Raw genomic sequence first — 15,488 nt, forward strand, 5'->3', positions numbered from 1 at the left:
ATCCCTCATCCTCAGTCCATACCAGACCCCACACCCTCAGCCAGAACCCTCACCCCCACACAAACCCCAACCACCAGCCCAGAGCCCCCTCCCACACCCTGAACCCCTCATTTCTGGCCCCACCCTGAAACCTGCACCCCCAGCCCACAGACCATATTCCTTCCCATACCCCAACCACCTGCCTCAGCCCAGAGCCCCCTCCTATATGCTGAATCCCTTGGATCCACCCCCCAAGTCTGTCGTCCCCTCCCATACTCTGACCCCTCAACTCCACTCCCAAGTCCAGAGCCCCCTTCCGCACCCCAAATCCCTGGATGCCAAATCCCTCATCCCTGGACCCACACCAGAGCCCTCATCCCAGCCAGAACCCTCACCCGCAGCCCCCACACACCAACCCCCTGCCCCAGCCCAGAGCCCCCTCTTGCACCCCAAATCCCTCATCCCTGGTCCCACACCAGAGCCTGCACCCCCAACAAGGGGGAAGGAACATGAACCAAAATAGGGAAAGAATACTTAGATAAGTTATGTATTCAAGTCAGCAGGGAGTGGTGAAATTCACACTAGGGTACTTAGCTAGAGCGATCTCAGAACCATTAGCAATTATTTTTGAGAACTCATGGAAGACAGGTGAGTTCCAGAGGACTGGAAAAGAGCAAGCATGGCACCTATCTTTGAAAATGGGAACAAAGAGGACTCAGGGAATTATAACCAATCAGACCTAACTTTGATATCTGGAAAGATAGTGGAACAAATTATTAAAACAACCAATTTGTAAGCACCTAGAGGATCATAGGGTAATAAGTGACAGCTGACATAGATTTGACAAGAACAAATCAAGACAAACCATTCTAATTTCCTTCTTTGACAGGGTTACTGGCCTAGTGGATGGGAAGCAGTAGTTGTGATATATCTTGATTTTAATAAGACTTTAGAACAGTCCCATATAACATTCTCATAAGCAAACTAGGGAAATTTGGTCTAGATGAAATTACTGTAAAATGCGTGCAAAACTGGGTGAAAAAACTGTACTCAAAGAGTAGTTATCAATGGTTCATTGTGAGACTGAGTCTGGCCTGGGTCCAGTACCATTCAATATTTTCATTAGTGACTTGGATAATGGAGTGGAGAGTATGCTTATAAAATTTTCAGATGACACCAAAGTGGGAGGGTTTGAAAGCAATTTGGAGAACAGGTTTAGAATTCAAAAGGACCTTGATAAATTGAAGAATTGGTCTGAAATCAACAAGATGAAATTCAATAAATACAAGTGCAAAGTACTTAGGAAGGAAAATTGAAATGTACAAATACAAAATGGGGAATAACTGGCAAGTAGTACATAGATAAGGATCTAGGGGTTATAGTGGATCACAGATTGAACATGAGAGAACAATGTGTGCAATTACAAACAAAGGCAAATATCATTCTGGGGTGTATTCACAGGAGTGTCTTATATACAACATCAGAGGTAATTGTTCCACTCTGCTTGGCACTGGTGAGGCCTCAGCTGGAGTACAGAGTCCAGTTTTGGGCACCACACTTTAAGAAAGATGTGGACAAATTGGAGAGTCCAGGAGAGTGCAACAAAAATGAAAGATTTAGAAAACATGACCTCCGAGGAAGAGTTAAAAAAATGGGCATGTTTAGTCTTGAGAAAGAAGACTGAGTAGGGCCCTGATCAGTCTCTTCAAGTTACAGATGTTATAAAGAGGACGCAGAGCAGAAGCCATGTTAGTGTGTATCCGCAAAAAGAACGAGGAGTACTTGTGGAACCTTAGACACTAACAAATTTATTTGAGCGTAAGTTTTCATGGGCTACAGCCCACTTCATCAGATGCATAGAACAGAACATATAGTAAGAAGATATATATACAGACAGAGAACATGAAAAAGTGGAAGTAGCCATACCAACTGTAAGAGGCTAATTAATTAAGATGAGCTATTATCAGGAGGAGAAAAAAAACTTTTGTAGTGATAATCAAGATGGCCCATTTCAGACAGTAGACAAGAAAGTGTGAGGATACTTAACATGGGGAAATAGATGCAATGTATAATGACCCAGCCACTTCCAGTCTCTATTTAAACCCAAGTTAATGGTATCTAGTTTGCATATTAATTCAAGCTCAGCAGTTTCTCATTGGATTCTGTTTTTGAAGCTTTTCTGTTGCAAAAAAGAGGATGGTGATCAGCTATTCTCACTGTCCATTGATGGTAGGACAAGAAGTAATCAATTTACTATGCAGCAAAGGAGATTTAGATTAGATACTAAGAAAAAAAACTTTCTAACTATAAGGCTCATTAAGTACTGGAATAAGTTACCAAGAGAGGTTGTAGAATCCCTGTTACTGGAGGTTTTAAAGAAAAAGTTAGATAAACATCTGTCAGGGATGTTCTAGGTATACTTGAGGGCTTCTCCTGGCAAATAGTGCATGGCAAGCTGGGGTTTAAATCTACAGTGCTGTTAGGGTACCCTTCCCATTCTGAACTCCGGGGTACAGATGTGGGGACTCACATGAAAGTCCCCTTAAGCTTATTTCTACCAGCTTAGGTTAAAAACTTCACCAAGACACAAATCCTTTCCTTGTCCTTGGATGATACTGCTGCCACCACCAAGTGATTTAGACAAAGATTCAGGAAAAGGACCACTTGGAGTTCCTATCTCCCCAAAATATCCTCCCAAGCCCCTTCACCCCCTTTCCCGGGGAGGCTTGAGAATAATATACCAACCAATTGCCTTTAATAAAAGTACAGACCAGATCCTTTACCTTTAGGACCCTAAAATCAATTAGGTTCTTAAAAGAAGAACTTTATTATAAAGAAAAAAGCAAAAGAAACGCCCCTGTATAATCAGGATGGAAGGTAATTTTACAGTAGAGAGAGGATTTGAATTCAGAAGTTCCTTACTCCTAACCCTGGGCTGATTCCACTAGACTAGCCTCTTTATTGGAATAATAATTTATTGGATACATTTCAATATTTATGTATTCTCACTTTCTGTTTTTTCTACTTTGAAAGCATTTGTGACCAGGGTACCTCACTGAAAATGCCAAGGTAAGGGCGGGCTGCAAAGAGGAGAGCAGGTTCTCCCAAAAACTGATGATTAACACTGAGGTTAGACTCACCAGCCAGTCATAATCTGTGCACACTGGTTATCAAGAAGCAAAAAAAGAAATCATACATTGCTCTTTATTGCTTTTCAGTTCTCTGGTTCCTAATCAGCACATAGGTCCAGTACAGTGATAAGTTATTTAAAAACACTGCTCACTATACAAAATATTCTTCTGAGCCCAAAGAGCCAGCCACATTACCAGGTCAATATTAGTTTGGATCTTACCAAAATACCACGCTGCCAGTCAATCCTTTAGTAACTAAAACTAAAGGTTTATTATAAAAGAAAGAAAGAACAAGAAGGGAGTTGTTAAATGACAAAACACTCAGATACATACAGAGACTTCAAAGTCCATATATCAGGCTCTTAGCAGCCCTGGTGAATTTGCTGGCTTGAAAATCCCTTTGGAACACATCCACAGCTTGGGTCATTCAGTCCTTTGTTCAGAGCTTTGGTTTGTAGAAATGTTACTCCAGAGGTAAGAAGCAGGAGTGAACTAAGACAAAATGGAGATGATGCAGCTGCCTTTTATATTCCTTCTTCATGTGGCTTGTACTTCATGTGTCCCAAACACAAGCTTCACAGCACATGACATGGAAAAGCCTCTGCCCACCGGCATGCCCCTACATGCCTTGCTGACTCAAAAACGTATCCCCTGGCTCCTTTCAATGGGTTCTCTTGTACAGCTGATGACCCTTGATGGGCCATCAAACAGGTTAGGCAGTGCTGATGCCAATCTGTCTGGGAGTGTCACCCAGAAACAGAGCACAATTTTTGAAATACAGATATACCATACATATCTATAACTAACAATACAAAGATGACACAAACATATAGACAAGATCACCAACATTTTCACAGATACCTTACATGGCATATCTGGGCAAATTCCTTGCAATTTTATAATACTGGTATCAACAATATCATGAAGTGTCTCCAGATTCCATACAATATCACAGCATTAACAGTGGGAAATCAAAAACAGAGGCATTGATTTGTGAAGGAGTTCAATTTAAAAACAATAGGCGGATTTTTGCAACAGCCCAGATAAATAATCTGGGAGCCTTTGTGTTGTTTTATGTTGAACCACCATTGCTTTTGAATATAAGGAACTGATTGGTGACCAGATTTACCACGTACTGCATGATACTTAATGGTTGGTTAATTTGTGCACTAAACCTTGGTTCAGGAGGATTATATGGAAGTGATTAAACAAAAAGGTTAAAGAAAGAACTATGTCCTCAGATATTTGCACCAAAGGAAAGAATAAGAAGTCATTGATCTGTAGACTGGTTAATCATTAACTTTTGTGCACAGTTTGTCTCCTGGTTGTTCCTTAATCTACAGGCACAGTATGGGAGTTTTTCTTTTGAAATGTAAGAGTTTTTTTGTTTTGCTTTGCAGTCTCGTTTGTTAAATCAGAACCAGTGTTTTTCTTTTTAATTTCCACAATGTAGAATAATAAAAAAAAATGGATGCTATAACAGCCGTTGTTTGAGACTGGGGTGGATACTGTGTAATGCAGAGAGCCAGCTTCTCAGCTAGTTTAAATCAATATCGCTCCATTGAGTTCAATGGCATAGAGAAGATAGATTCTCTATCTGGAACTTCTGCTCACCTTTTACAGAATACAAAAACAAGATAACTTTCAATGAAACTGAAAGGTGACAAATTTTAAACTGATATAAAGATATGAATTTTTACATAGCACATGATTAGCATATGGAACTCACTGAGACCAGAAGCATAGCAAGAATTATGAAAGAACTGGACATTTATTTGGATAATAAGAATATCTAGAGATAAGGGATAAAAATTAACAGAGAGTTGTGAAGGGATGCTTCAGGGCATAAGCCAATTAATGGGAACCAGGAAGAAACATTCCTTATTGGCAAGTTATTCTATAACTGCCTACTACAGCATTTATTCTGCCTTCATCTGAAGCAACCTGTACTAGCCACAATTACAGACAGGATCCTTTATTAGATGGGCCATTGGTCTGACCCATATTCGAAATGGAGCTATGCCAAATTACAGCAGCTGAGGATCTGGCACAGGGATTACAAGCCAGTTGGGGTCCTTTCTTACTTTTTTAGGAAATTCACCAGCCTGTTGCTGTTGACTATGGACCTGACCCTAAGCCCACTGATGTCAGTAGCAAAGTTCCATTGATTTCAATGGACTTTGAATGAACCCGTAGTTCTTATCGATAATTTGGCAGACCATCAGTTTTGTCAGATAATTAATATTTTTGTCTCTAAACAGAAAGTAATATCCCAGGAACCAGGCTTTTCTTTCCTTGTAGAATGAATATCATTTAAATGAAAAGTTAATCAGCCTTCACTACTATATGAATAGCTCTTCAATCATTTAATTATCTGTTGATGGTTTCTTTAGAAGCCAGTTATGGGATTTATCATTCATTAACAGATACATTTTCTGTTGTTTGGGATAACATCAAAAAACGACAGACCCAGTCAGAAAATGATGAATGAAATCACAAAAATATCGTTTTGTGAAGGGTCTGGAATTAGCTGACTGCTCTTTCAATGATAACTCATCCATAATGCATTGTAAAGTATTCATGTTGAATCATCCATCCACTGAAGGAGTGCAGGGTCCCAGTTATCAACTGAACCTTCGTTTAGTTATGAAATACCAGTTTTTCTTTTAAGGAGAAAAATCAAATGCTGAACATCTATAGACTGATGAAAACCATTTTTTTCTCCTGTAGGGAACCAACTATTAGTGCATCATCCATCAAATGATAACCGCTAATTTATGTCAATGCTATACCCAATGATAAAATCCAATTAAACACATCTGAAAAAGAAGTTATGCTATTTTATATTGGCCTATCAATACTATTTCCTTTCCAAAATTGTTATGCACACTGATTATAATCATTCTTCCTCACTCTTCATCTTGTTGCAAACAATGGATGCACTTTACACCATATGTTTTCACCCCCTCCATTTATTTAAACAATCATTTTGTACCAGCAGCTGCAGATGATCATTTTGTCAAAGTCATGGTTCTTAATTTAGATTTCATTTAGTAATGAAAAAACAAAAGAGAATAATGACTCCATTTTATGATTTTTCTATTTACCACGGTACTATCTCAATCAATTACCCTCTTGGAAGTTGAATAGAATTATTTCCTTATTTCCTATAATTATTTCCTTTTTAAAAAAAACATTTTTTTAAAATCTGTTGTGTGTTTGTGATCAAAAGCAGTGCACTATACTTTAAATACCATTACACAGGGATATTAAAGCTATTGGAGAGAATCTTGGCATATATGAAGAACAACTATGCAAGATGATGACTCTGTTGTCACAAATATTGTATCTGCACCATATATTATAAGATCCTAATCCTGTAAACATCTGTGAGTATTCCTATTGACTTCAACTGGACCTGCAAGTCTGCCATAATTCTGAAGATGCATCCCAAGGTGTCTGCAGCTGAGTTCCCAAAAACAGAAGCATCCAAAATTAAAGGTCAATTTTTAAAATTTTGGCTTAAGTTTTGTCCCATTTTTTTCCAATTCAAAATTTCATCAAAATGTCAAAAATTAAAAGATTGTAAAAAGTTTCTTTTTGTATGAAACTACTTCTTCTTCAGACATAACTCTAACATGGTAAGCAGAAAAATAGAGACCTTTGAAGCTGTCTACATGATATGTATTAGAGAGGGGTCTGAACCAAAACCAAAGACCTGACTTCACCTAAACTTTGCAACTTGGATATGTGTCCAATATAGAACATACATACATATTACTTCAGGGAAGTTAAAGTGTAGCACTGAATATAGTTTAATAAGGCCATGGCTACACTAGAGAGTTGCAGTGCTGGTGAGGGGGTTACAGCGCTGCAACTTAGGATGTGACCACACTTGCAAAGCACGGCCAGCGCTGCAACTCCCTGGTTGCAGCGCTGGCTGTACACCCGGTCGAGCCTCGGGTGTAGCGATTCCAGCGCTGGTGATCCAGCGTTGGTCAGCAAGTGTGGACCCCACCAGCGCTTTTATTGACCTCCGGGGTATAAGGAGGTGTCCCAGAATTCCTGTCCACAACAAACCAGAAGAAAGGGAGAGCTCGGAGTTCAGCCAAACTGCTTATTTAAAAAACAAACACAGCTCCTGTTTGCTAAGCGAGCGGAGGCAGGCAGGGGAATTACTTTGGAATGTTCACAGCTGTTTGCTTGAAGAGAGAAACAGCACTCTCACACGGCAGAGGGGGAGGGGGAAGTCCGTGTTGAGCAGTTGCTTATCTGGTCTGACGGGTATTTAGGAGTATATAATTTGCATTTAGTGAATGAGAGAGGAGTGGGGGAAGGGAGTCAGAACTTTTAAAATGATTGAAGGTAGGCACTGTGTGTCTTCCAGTCCTTAGAACTTGCAAGGCAGGGAGCTGAGAACAGTGTCAACTCCAAAAATCCATTCTGTCTGTCTCCTCCATGCTCCCTGTCACATTCCACCCCACCCTCCTCTTTTGAAAAGCACGTTGCAGCCACTTGAATGCTGGGATAGCTGCCCACAATGCACCACTCCCAACAGCGCTGCAAATGCTGCAAATGTGGCCACACTGCAGCGCTGGTAGCTGTCAGTGTGGCCACACTGCAGCGCTGGCCCTACACAGCTGTACGAACACAGCTGTAACTACCAGCGCTGCAGAACTGTAAGTGTAGCCATGGCCTAAGTCAGATATTACTACATTCCTTTATTTCTGAGCTCAGTCTTAGGGTCTGTCTCTTTATTCCCTCGCCATCATCAAGTGCTTTAAAATTAGCCTTAAAAATGATGATGTTTAAGTGTATGGCTTTTATCTCATCAGCCGCCTGTTCTGTCCTCCTCAGGCCCCCTCCTGCATCAGGATGACTTTTACAAAGCTCCTAGTGATGGTGACCAGTTTAGTAAAGGTCCTATTTAAATACTGGAGTGTTACCAATCTGAACACGTTGGCATTTGCCTATTGACACAGCAGCCACACATTTCATTTTACCCTTAGTGAAAGTTTTCCTGCAAGATTCATTAGTCATTCATATCATTTTGTTCAAGGCGGAGAAGCATCTAGAAATAGTTAATTATCTTCAGCATGGTGCAATACAGCACCAACTATAATAATTAGAGCTCGACTTTTACACCTTAACTTCCCAGGCAAGCAGATCCGTCTCTAAACCACAATAAAGGCAGGACAGTCTCCTTCAACTGCACCTCATGCTGTGTGGAGGGGAGAAGAGAAAATGCCAAGTAGGAGATGCATGCTACATAGATCCTAAACATGGAACTGCCTGAGGGAACATTACATTATCCATGAAATCACATACCAGTGGATAATTTCTTGCTCATTTATACACAGAAGACAAGAGAGTTGGAGAATGCTAATTGGCTGCTAAGCAGCCAGACCTCGCTAGTTATTTTTGCACTAGAAACTATGTTAACCTGGAGAATTTCTCTTCACCAAATGTCCCTTGTTCATGGCAGCACATATTTCATTGGCTAAAATATGTGCTGCAGTAAATGTTGTGACTATCTAAGGCAATGCACGTATTATTGCTAAGCCATTTCAAGCCTCCAGTATAGGTGAATTTTATTATTGCTCCACTAACCCTTTGCTGAGCTTGTTAGAGTGCAACCTCCCAAGGAAAGTAACGTCATATCATTTCAGTTAGAAATCTCTGGGTTAGGTTCTCATCTGCTGTAAATCTGTATCCCTCCACTGACTTCAGTGGAACCAGAGCTACTCTGATTTACACCAACTGGGGATCTGGGCCTCTATTTTTATTCACACTTCCAATATGAGTACAAAAAGCAGTGAGATGAAAGCTCCTAAAATACATCTCTGACAATACCTTCCATGAGGCTTTATTTGATTGTTTGAGTCTAAGTAGGCTGTAGTGAAGCAGCTGGTCAGCTTCCTGAGAAAAGCCTATTCTCATCAAGTGCCCAGTCAGAAAACACTTAAGCCAACAATGAATTTTGGAGACACCAATCCACATCTGGGCTTTCCCAGGAATGTGGCTTGGCTGGTAAGAAACTCAGTCATGCATGGACATGTGACTTGCCAGGTGACTCCAAAACTGCAACTTATAGTTAGACTTTGCATAGATGAGAGGAGGGGGTCTCCGCCCACAAGAGAAAGTCTATTTAAGCCCATGTGAGACCCCCTCCATTTTGTCTTCAGCTGGCAGAAGAGAGAGCCTCTCCACCCCTAAAGAGACCTCTGGCTCAGCAAGACAGGGTGCTGGGGTCCCAGGCTGGCAGGGAAAGCAGGGGCAGAAGTAGTCTTGGCACATCAGTTGGTAGTTCCCAAGGGGGTTTTGGTGATCCAATCTGTCACATCATCATCAACGGGTAGGTTTTTTGATATAATAACTGATCTGTAATTAAGCTAGGCTAAAATCTTTCCATCAGATCCACAGGCACACTAGGGCAGGGATTCTCAGATTGGGGGTCAGGACACCTCAGGGGGTCATGTGGTTATTACATGTGGGGTCACGAGCTGTCAGCCTCCATCCCAAACCCTGCTTCACTGCCAGCATTTATAATAATGTTAAATATTTTTTAAAAGTGTTTTAATTTATAATGGGGGGGGTCATACTGAGAGGCTTGCTGTGTGAAAAGGGTCACCAGTACAAAAGCTTGAGAACCACTGCACTAGAGGATGTGTTCATATTGGGAGAACAGGGCATGGATGGGGAAGAGCTAGCAGCATGGAACAGCTGGGAGGCAGTGATGGTGATGCTGAATGGCAAGCAGGAAGTCTGTAGCTCTCATCTCCCTAAAACTGTTGTGATGTTTTGATGCTTGATGGATTAGCTGAGGAAGAGGGTGGTGGTTCATGTGCTTCAGGGAAGGAATGATAATGGAGATGGAAGCAGAGCTCCTGGTGGGAGCTAGATTAGGCCTGGGTAGGTAATGCAGACAGGCAGATACCATGGCAGTACAGGACATGGAGCATAAGTGATGTCTTCAGTGTCCTATGGATTCAAGAATATGTGTAATTATAACCCTACATATGGAACTAACTGTTGGTTAAACCCTGACAATCTGATGGGATACCCTATGGAACTCCTCTCTCCTATCCAACAAGCAAAGATGAATTTCACTTGAGATTTGTTGCCCTGCTTGTGTACACAGGGCCAGCTTTAGACCAATTCCACCAATTCCCCCAAATCGGGCCCCGCGCCTAAGAAGGCTCCGCGCCCAGTGAGAATCTCTTCCCTGGCTAGAGGCGCCTTTTTAATTTTTACTCACCTGGCAGCGCTCTGGGTCTTTGGTGGTGGGTCCTTTGCTTGCTCTGGGTCTTCGGCAGCACTTTGGCAGTGAGTCCTTCAGTGCTGCCAAAGATCTGGAGCGAGTGAAGGATCCGCTGCCGAAGACCCAGAGTGCCACCCAGTGAGTACAAGCCCCATGTGTTTTTTAAAAAAAAATTTTTTTTATAATCATCCCTGCCGGGGCCCCTTTGAAACTGTTTGAATTGGGCCTCGTACTTCCAAAAGCCGGCCCTATATGTGCAGAGACGATGAGGCAATGGCGAAATTTCTGGAACCACACTTGATAACCTTTAACAGAAAACCAATGCAGACAAATGCTCCAACCCCATTATTGCACTGGGAACTGTCCATTTTTGCAACCTTTGGTGAAGTAGGATGGGACTGAGCATCAGGTTTCTGGGGATGGGTTTTATGTTAGAAGCTTTATATATTGAAATGGAAAAGCCTCTTTTAATTTGCTTTGTCTCTAGTGACCATAGCCAAGTCAACGTTCTATGATTAAATGTGTTTGCTGCTGAGTCTCTCAGGAGTCAGTGGTTTTGAAAGCTCAGGATCAAATTCTAAAAGTATCAAAGACAGCTTTTTAAAAACAAAACTACAAAATGTATCTAATTACATTTAAATATCTGTGTAAATGATAGTCCCTGGTCTTTAATTATCTAATTAAACTAAGTTATAAAATGGAGAGACCTTTCTAACTCCAGTGATGCAATAGTGGTAAAATTGATGTACCTGGCAAAACTAATTCTTTCAGAAAATAGTGGCCTGTTATAGTTTTGGAATTAAAGGAAGAAAAATTAATCTAAAGTGTTTAAATATATATACTCTCTGCAGTAAAAATTTTACCTGCAATGACATTTTCATTTTGTTTGTTATTTAATAGATACCTAGCAGTACATTTCATGACTTTTTTTATTTTGATTACTATTTGTGGTTTACAGACTTTGAAATTACAATAAAATAGAATTTATAAAGTTGTTCTAACTCCCTAGGTTCCTCTCAGAGAACTGGGGATGCTATTCTGTAATTAAGTGAAAACAAAACAAAACAAACATCTGCAGAAAATGACTGTTTTAGACCACAGTTGTAAAAGCATAGTTGGGATTTTCAAAACCACTCAGCAATTACCTTACTCTTTGTCCCTTGAAATAAATGGGAATTTTACAATTGGCTTCGAAAAGATATTACAGAGTTAGGCTTATGGTGAGTGCTTTTGAAAATCCTATTTGTAAATTGTGGAATCCCAAAGGTTAAAATTCAGTCCATGGTTGCTGTTCTCTTCAATGGTTCTTGGAGAATGGAATGATCTGAGCACAGGATTTGGGGACAGGAATTTCTGGGTCCTCAATCTCACTCCAACACCTACTTCCTCTGTGACCTTGAGCAAAAAACACTTAAACCTGCACTTTAAAACTTTAGTGCCTGAAGTTAGGCACCTAAATCATGATGTAAACACCTCAGAAAGTGGTCTGATTTTTTATTTTTTTTTAGAGCTACTTAGGACCCACAATTCTTATTGACTTCAGTTGGAGCTATAGGGCTGAAAATCAGGCCAATTATTTAGATGCCTAACTTTAGGCATCATGGCACAGATCCACAAAGGTACTTAGGCACCTAAATCACAATTTTAGGTTCCACTGTGACCCACAAAACTTTCTCAGCTGCTGCCTAATCCTGTAGGTCCCTAAACACACCCAGTGCCTAAATTTTGCAATTAAAAAGTTCCCTGGCACGTACATTTTGGCTGCCTCACTCTATGCATCTGAACACCTGTCTTCTGCCTAAGCCCCAGAGTGATCCACAAAGTGGGGGAAGATAGGGATTCATCAACCTCACTAGCATGCAGGGCTCAATTTGGTAGATGCACTCAGAAGCCACGTACTGGATCAGGACCCATTCAAAATCTAGCTGGAGGAGGAGGTGCCACCGTATAACATTTAGCGCCCTACTTAGAACACTTGCCTGGGTTGTGGGAGACCCCAATTCAGCAAAGGAGAGAAAGAATTTGAACAGGGGTCTCCCAGTCCTGTCAGGTAAGTGCTCTAACCACTGAGCTCTGTGATATTCTGATGTGGGGCTCCCTCAGTCTCTCCTGTTGAAGTTATTCCACTTTGTATAAATAATTAGTCATTGGAGCAGGGAGATTGGGTTCCCCACCACCCAGGTGTGTGTCCTAACCACTAAGCTATAGAGTTATTCTCAGTCTTATTCTCTCTGACCTAATGACTCTTTAATTATTTATCCAAACTTAGGCGAGACTAAACAGGAGAGGAAGACACTATGTATCACAATATCCCATAGCTTAGTGGTTAAAGTACTCCCCTAAGCACTGGGAGACCTCTGTTCAAGTCCTTTTTCACCCTCTGGCAGAGGGGGAAGTTGAACCCAGGTCTCCCACATCCTAGGGAAGTGCACTAAGCACTGGGCTAAAAGTTATAAGGTGGGAAGCGGCACTACCACTGTGCTGATGGTTTATAGCATAGTCAGCATCTGAGCCAGCCCCACTTATGTTCCAGTTCATTTATTTTCTTTGTTCTTAAGTGGAAGCAGTAATATATAGTAAATGTGAGACTTCATTGCCTTGGCTGGCATTGCAGGACACAAAATAACAACATCACAGAACGGCAATAGGAAGGAAAGTCATGACTAAAGGAAAAAGTAACAGGAAAAATATAACCGGTCTGCTTGTGGCAAGATCAGTTTGTTTTCACTGTTGTATGAATTCAAAAAAGGGTCCAATATTCCAATACCAGAAAGTCTTTTAGCATCTTGGTTAATTATAAGGAATGCAGTCACACTTACTAAACTCTGTTCCACTCCCTCACACTTCCACACTCTGGGCTCCACCACCATATACTCTTTGGCTTGTTTTGATCATGCCATTAATTGAAAATCTAAAGCAGCAGCAGAACTAATTAGAGACTGGAGTTCTCATCCAAGCCGGAGAAGACTTAGTGGACTGAGCACTAAATATGGCATAGCTAGTTTCTCAGCTATCACATGTTCAAAGTCTGGCTGAATCAATTCAGCCCTTCACTATGTTCAGGCCATATAATTGACTATACAAATCTTTCAAAAGAGACCAAGTCCTGGCAAGAGAATGCAGCTACTGAAATGCCTTAACTATCTACAGATCACTAGTCTCAGGACATCTACAAGTCTTTTACTTCAGGAAACAACTGAAAGTAATAAACTCATCCATAAATGAGAGTACCTACCTTTTATTTTTATAGGTTCATTTATAAAGCATATATGGCCTGAGCAGCTGTAAAATGCTTACCCCTGGACCCACTGAAGTTAATGGAAGTTGCATCATTAGCTTGAGGGGAAGCAGGGTTTGGATTATAAAAATAAAACCCACCACAATTTACATGAGCTATCCATAATGAGTGGCAGTAAAGAACCTCTGCTGATTTGGCTTAGGGAAACATTGGCAATATTCCTCTCATTTTTCAAGAATAAAACAGAAGATTTTTTAAAATCAGAAGAAATAAACCAAACAGACGCATGTTGCAGCATGTCTACTAATCTTAGTCACAGCAGTTCACTGGTCTTAGGCTGTTAGGGACTGTGAAGGGAAGCAATTTCCAATGCTGGAGGCCCTTGCTGGGGAGAAGTCACTGCAGCCAGCGTCAGAGTGTCACCTCATAAAGCAATAGCAATAGTATTCTAGATGCTCTTATCTGCTGTAGGGGGAAACAGAGCAAGGGGCAGCCTGCAAGACAGCCAGATTCCAGACCATTCAGGCCTTTAAAAGTTATCAATCATCATCCACATTTTGAATTGCATCCCAAAGTCAATGTAGAACAGCACAGGTGGTAGGTGCTCAGAGAAGCTGTCCTACTTCAGCAAGTGGACAGCTGCTGTGTGCTTCTGGGTATTAAGCAGAGTGTATTCAAATTATGGATAACACTGGGAAAGCACTGTAGATGGTGCCGATTTTGGCAAAGTTCCCTTTTCAACAGTCTGACTGTCAAATCCTCCATGTTAATCTGCTGACTTTGACCCTGTCAGGAGAAAAGGAGCGTTGAGAACAGCTATGAGCATGAGCACTGGGGAAATGAAAAAGGCAGGCTGGAAATGAGGAAAAAATAGACCAAGAGAAGAGAAAGAATATAGTAAAGTTGGACAGAGAGACAGCTACTATTGTACTCTTTCACTAGGATAATTTATTTCAATCCCTTTGCACTGTTTGATATAAAAAATTTCAAGGGAAATACAGGTGTCTCTAGCAACGCTTTTGCCTGACTCTATCTATATAGAAACTGATAGCCAAGTATTTACTTGATTACCTAGAAGCAGGTGTAACAAAACCAATCTTGTTCTTGTTTATTTTAGCAGTATCACTCCAGTCAGTATTACAAAGAGTCTGTCAGCAAACTATTATTTCTAAAAGGTTGTAAACTATGGCTGTACATTTGCTCTGGACTGAAATTCACTAATACAGTGCAATTTCCAGACCTGGATAAAAAATGTTTGCATGATTTGTTGTAAAAAATAGGAGGCCAACCCCACTTTACTCACACAAGTGAGTCAAAGAGGAGAGTAAGGGAGTATTGACGCCAATGGGACTACTCGCATGAGTAAGAGTTAAAGGATCAGGCTCTATATTTGTCCTTTAAAATGGATGCATAGGTAGGAAGAGAAAAGGGCCAGATTCTCAGGTGGTATAAATAAATGTAATCACTAATTTACATCAGCAGAGGATCTGGCCCTATATGAGCAGTGCTAAATTCTTCCCTTGGATATTCATGTGCAGATCCCACTAACTTCAAAGAGACTTGAATAGAATTTAGTTGTTGTTTTTTCACACCATGCTCACTCCCACATAGGATATGAGCTCTGGTGTAAAAACATACTCTGCCAGAAGCATTGCTCCAATGTTTCTTTTGTAAGCAATAGATCTTCTTTGTAAATTCTGTAAAACATGTTGGATAAAAAATTTTACTTCCTTTGCAACTACAGAAATCATTTCCCACTGGCATTTTGCAAACATTCAGCTAAAATGGGCACTCTTCATCTTTTTTTAAAGTGTCAAATGGATTAAAAAAACCCTAAACTCCTATTTTGATTAGTTTTGCTTAGCATTTTCCCAGAAGA

The 15,488-nt window shown here is 40.7% G+C and overlaps 1 protein-coding gene across 1 annotated transcript in view; it reads right to left on the bottom strand.

The window, feature by feature from the left end:
* Window positions 1–15,488, bottom strand: part of BMERB1 (bMERB domain containing 1) — an 85,930-nt gene that overhangs the window by 34,445 nt on the left and 35,997 nt on the right. The gene's annotated exons all lie outside the window — the stretch shown is intronic.

This window comes from Gopherus flavomarginatus, chromosome 9 (genome assembly GCF_025201925.1).
Source record: "Gopherus flavomarginatus isolate rGopFla2 chromosome 9, rGopFla2.mat.asm, whole genome shotgun sequence".
Taxonomy (NCBI): domain Eukaryota; kingdom Metazoa; phylum Chordata; order Testudines; family Testudinidae; genus Gopherus; species Gopherus flavomarginatus.